At 37.0% G+C, this 5,321-nt stretch overlaps 1 long non-coding RNA gene across 2 annotated transcripts in view; it reads left to right on the top strand.

The window, feature by feature from the left end:
* LOC110277396 (uncharacterized) overlaps positions 1-3,482 on the top strand; it is a 12,699-nt gene extending 9,217 nt beyond the window's left edge. Inside the window, exons 1-3 of one of the 2 annotated variants that reach the window (XR_008005137.1) lie at positions 1,159-1,428; positions 1,532-1,675; positions 3,096-3,482. This is a non-coding gene — a long non-coding RNA (uncharacterized LOC110277396). Of the gene's footprint in view, positions 1-1,158; positions 1,429-1,531; positions 1,676-3,095 lie in introns of those variants that run through there. The other variant, XR_008005136.1, reaches the window with a different exon arrangement.
* Positions 3,483-5,321: the final 1,839 nt, after the last annotated feature.

The following is a 5,321-nucleotide window of genomic DNA, read 5'->3' on the forward strand; positions in this document are numbered from 1 at the left end:
TCATGACGTTTTTCTGGCGTTTAACTCCAGACAGCAGCATGAACTTGGCGTTCAATGCCAAGTTACGTCGTCATTCTTAGAATAAAGTATGGACTATTATATATTGCTGGAAAGCTCTGGATGTCTTCTTTCCAACGCCGTTGGGAGCGCGCCAATTGGACTCCTGTAGCTCCAGAAAATCCATTTCGAGTGCAGGGAGGTCAGGATCCAACAGCATCAGCAGTCCTTTTTCAGCCTAAGTCAGATTTTTGCTCAACTCCCTCAATTTCAGCCAGAAAATACCTGAAATCACAGAAAAATACACACACTCATAGTAAAGTCCAGAAATATGATTTTTGCCTAAAAACTAATAATATTCTACTAAAAACTAACTGAAACATGCTAAAATCTACATGAAATTACCCCCAAAAAGCGTATAAAATATCCGCTCATCATGGGTCCAATGGAAATCCAAAATTTTGCGAAATTAGTTAACAAGAGCCAACTGACGGAAGAATGCATAAGAAAGCGGTGGTAGCCCAAGCTAACCGAAAGAACCTTTCATCAAGGGACATCCATCGTAACCTGGCCCCTCAAGGAAGAAACTTTAAAGTAACTCGACAATCAGATTTGGGTAAACAACCACAATCGACCCAACCAAGACTGATATGCACTGTGTGTGGAAGGAATCATGGGGGCAAACCCTGCTTGCTGAAGTCTGGGGCTTGCTATAACTGCGGTAAGCCTGGACACATAGCCAAAGAATGTATGCGACGAAGGGCCGAACTTGTTTCTCCAGGACAGCAACAGCTAGGGAGGGTGTTTGTCGTAGATGCAGGAAAAAATACCGAAACCGATCTCTTCCCTTGAGGTAACGAAATTTTGAGGGCAAAATTTTTTTTAGGAGGGTAGAATGTAACTACCCTATCCCATGAGGCCTGTGATTTCTGATTCCTTACAGCGTTCGCTGGTGCGCATAGGATTAGATATATGAAAATATAAAGCGTAGATAATGAATTAATTGAGAAATTAGCCTAAAAGCGGTGCTAACCATTAACTCGGTCTATCCTTCCTCTTTTTCAAAAGCACGGTTTTCTTTTTCTTTTTCCGGTTCAACCAAACCAAACTTTTCCTACTCAAATCTAACCATGATCACTTCTCCTCTTAGCGCAATTTGGAACCATGGTCACACCTCTTCAAGCATGCATTGATGCTGTGTTGAGGTGAGGAGAAGCCACAAAGCCTTATGCACCGCCTCACCCACTTCCTTTTCTTCTATCTCTTGTTAATAGTGCTTCTCATTTTCTTTGAAACAAAACACGCACAACGTAGAAGAAGAACAGAGAAGGGAAGCAAAACAAAACTGAAGAGGAAGGAAGAAGCCATCCGCAGCAAGAAGGAAGCCACCCCACCTCTCATCACTCTGAATCTTCGAAGCTTCTTTGTTGGGTGAGAACCAGCAACTCTCCTTCTTCCTCTTCTTCAGATTCAAATTCTGTTCTTCCCTTTTATTCCACCTCTGCCATTCTAATTCCAATTCTTGTTAGAACAGTAGTGACCATAGGCAAGAACTCTTCCCTTGCTTGAGGTGAGGTCAGCCATTTGTTTTTGAAAGAGAGGCCAAAGCTCCAATTCTATACGGTTAGGGTTCTGATTCCGGAAAGAAGTAAAAATAGAATTTTTAACTTCAAAAGAGGTAAGGGTTAGGACAATTAGACTATTATTCTTGTGGATGTGCCTGTGATGAGAATAGATAAACTATTATATGCTTGATTTATGATAAATATGGCTCTATTATGTGTTTGAATGATGGTTAGGTTATATGAATTGTTATGTTTGATATAGTGCTGAAAAGTGGAAGTTTGATTATGGTTAAGTAATTGAAATTGTGAAATTTATTGAATTTATTTTCTTGGAGATGTTCTGACCATTCTAGCAACTTTAGTTAGTTAAAATAAAAGTAAAATTATAGTTTTAGATGAATTCTAGGCTTGAACACAAGATTTGGCTTGTGAGGTTGTTGGAAGTGCATTATGCAGAATTTCTGCAATTTCTGTATAATTGGCAGCGACATGAACAAATTTCTGGGAGCATTTCAGATCATAATTTTGGATAAAATTATTTTTCTATGAAAATATAATGTGTTTTTAATATCTGGTAAAAATTTCAGAATTAATTGATAAGTGGATTGGGAGAAAGGAATTTTTGAAGATTGATGGTTTCAGCAGAAAATTTTGTTTCTTTACTGCAGAAACACCAACTTCCAATTCACTTAATTTATAATTCTGATGAGTATTTGGGCTAGAACCAACGGCCGTCTCAAGCTTTATGTGTTTAAAATATCCAGTTTAAATTTCATGTCAAAACTCTTTTTAACCAACTAGATATGTTGCAAAAAGTGAGTTGCTTGCTGGGTTTTGAAAACAGATTTGTATAAGGCAGGGCTGTGTTCCTAACCTCATAACTTTTACATGTGACATGATAATAGTCTGAAATTTAGTTTTCTAGAAAGCTGGAAGAGTCTTGTTCAAGTACATGAATTTTGAAAGGCAATGGGTGAGAATTGGATTTTTAGTGAATTTAACAAATTTACTACTCGCTGCTGTTTTTTTTCTGCAATGATAGTAGAATTTTTGAAAGATTTGTACAAATTTCAATTATGGTAGGAATGCCCCAAAACCAAGTTTTATTTTCTAAACCCGTGTTTTTACAATAACTAAAGGGATTAAAGAGAGTATAATGACCAATTAAGAATGTTTACCTGATAAATTGTTAAGGAAAGTTTGAACGTTGTTAAAGCTGAGGGAACCCGTAAGGGTGGTTTTAGTGCTATTTTAGAGGAGATTATGTCCGAATTTCTATAAAAGTTATGGCCTGCGCTAGGAACAGGCATGCATCATATTGTTTGCGCATATGAACTTCTTGTGAATTATTTACTGCCATTTCTTTCTTGTTCATGCTACTTACTTGTTATATATATGTTTGTTCCTTAAGTCTCTGTGTTTTTTCTTTTTCTGTTTCGCGATAACTTAGAGATAAAGACTCTAGGTTCCCCTTTTACCTTACTGAGAACTCTAGGTTCTCACTCTTCTTTTCTTTCTTTTCCCCCTCCCCAGACGGGTCCGGCAGAGGAAATCTTTGAGTTTCGTTCTAACCGCTGAGCTATGAGGATCCGGCGCGCGGCGGAGTCTTCATATGGAGCACGTTTTGGACCTCTTTCTTGTACAATGTTCGGAGATCACTCCAGAGTTAGCCGCAGTGAATCTTTCGCTCCTTTTTGATGATCTTAGTATTACTTCCCCTCGCTTTTGTAGTACTTTTAGAGGGGTAGGACGTCTTAGTAGTTCGGTTCCAGTTTAGGAAACCCGTGTGAGGGTTGGGACTGATTTTCTTTTTTTGTATCTGTACATATAACTTGGTGTGATACTCGGCTTTGATAGATGACACGTATCCTTGAACTTAACTCGTGTATATTGTATATATGTTTATATATGTTATTTTTGTTGCCATGTGTTTTCTTACATGATAACTTTAAAGAAACTTACCTTGCGAGCAACTAAACGCTAATCCACGAATAATAATTTATTCACGATTAAATCGATAAAGGCTTTTATTGATATTAATTTATAAAAATCTGAGTCTAGAGCTAAGTAAGCCGCACGACGAGTAACACTTGAACTTTTGGCATTGGTCATGACGTGTCGAAAGTTAGGGTGTTACATTGTGTGTAATTTTTATATCAATTTTCAATGAAATTAAATTATAAATCAAATTATTTTATGTGTATTTTTCAAGATTCTAAAAATCGAACTTGATTGAGTGATTATATTGGATTAATCATAAACCTAAAATACTAAAATTATATGAACTTGAAAAATATTCTTGTACTAATATTTCTCTCCAGTTGCTGAAGTAAAAAATAATTTAAAATTCTATTAAATAAACAACAATACTACTATACGTTAAGATAACATTGTTCTTAATTTATTTATTTTTTCTTTTTTGTTTACATTTACTTCATATGTTGGCTTGATCTAAGTAAAAATTTGAGTAAAGTATCATTTATATCCCTAACGTTTGGGGTAAGTCTCAAATCTATCTCTAACGTTTTAAACGACCTATTTGTATTCCAAACGTTTCTAAATGTAGTCAATGTTGTCCTACCGTCAAAATGGTAAACATTTCGTTAACGGCGTAGCCTACGTGGACGTTATGTGACATGGTGGCAGGGCATACGTTGTTACCGTTATTGAATTAAAAAAAAATAAATGTGAAGCAGAGGGTCCTCTTCGAAACCCTAATCCCCAAATCTTTGCTTCTTGTTGCTGTTGCGCTGCCTCTGAAGGGCGATTCCGTCTGCATGAGAAAAGATGGAGCATGAAACATGCCAATCTGAAGCAACCCAAGGCAGCAAGCAAGCCACTCGAAGTAGAAACCTAGCACGTCGAAGGAGGACAATATGTTATTGTGGGAAACGGCCTGTGCTCGCAACGTCGTCGACGACAGAAAATCCTGGGCGAAGGTTTTGGGGTTGCGTTAACTTCGGGGTGAGCTTTAACCATGTCTTTATTTGTTGTTGAGTTATGTGTTTTGACCATCAATGGGTGTGACTCGGCTGTCTCATGTTTTGACTAGGTTGGAGAAGAATGCGGCTACTTTGTATGGGCAGAACCAGAGGAAGATCCCTCCCAAGTTTCTAGGTTAAGATTGAAGGTCAGAAATTTAAAGGGCAAAGTGGATATGGTGGAGTTCAGGTTCATGGTTGCAGTGGGAGTTGCTTTAGTTAGATGGACACTTGCACTGATATTGGTGTTTGAAAAAACAACAGCAACCAAATTTGGGAGACTGTCACTAGAATGATGTTGCTGGTCATGATAAGTTATAGGAGAAAATTGTTAGATAGCTAAATTGTGTTCTGTATGTTGGCTTATAAATAGTAGTGATGTTAAAGTAGTTGCTGTTTTGTTGAACTCAATGATATTGTAAAGCAATGATGTTTTTGTGAGTTTTGGTTGAAGAAAGGCTGGTTTTGTGCAGATGCAATGTTGTTCCAGTGAAAGAGTTGAATGAAATCAAATTTTGGGTTTTGCAATCTATTTAAATCAAGCAAGTCAATAGGATGGGAACAATCATTTCTGTAAAATGTTACTTAATGATTAACCATAAAGCTGTCATTGGATACAAGCACAAAAGATTGAAAGCAAAATAACAAAACAAGAGCAACACAGTTTGCTCCACAATAATGGTCTGCAATAACAAACTATTGTCTTAAAACTAGTTTCCAGACATTATAAAGATACTAAACACAAATCCTTTACTCATAAATAAGTAGCCTTAAAACA

This window comes from Arachis duranensis, unplaced genomic scaffold (genome assembly GCF_000817695.3).
Source record: "Arachis duranensis cultivar V14167 unplaced genomic scaffold, aradu.V14167.gnm2.J7QH unplaced_Scaffold_113573, whole genome shotgun sequence".
In the NCBI taxonomy this organism is placed as follows: domain Eukaryota; kingdom Viridiplantae; phylum Streptophyta; class Magnoliopsida; order Fabales; family Fabaceae; genus Arachis; species Arachis duranensis.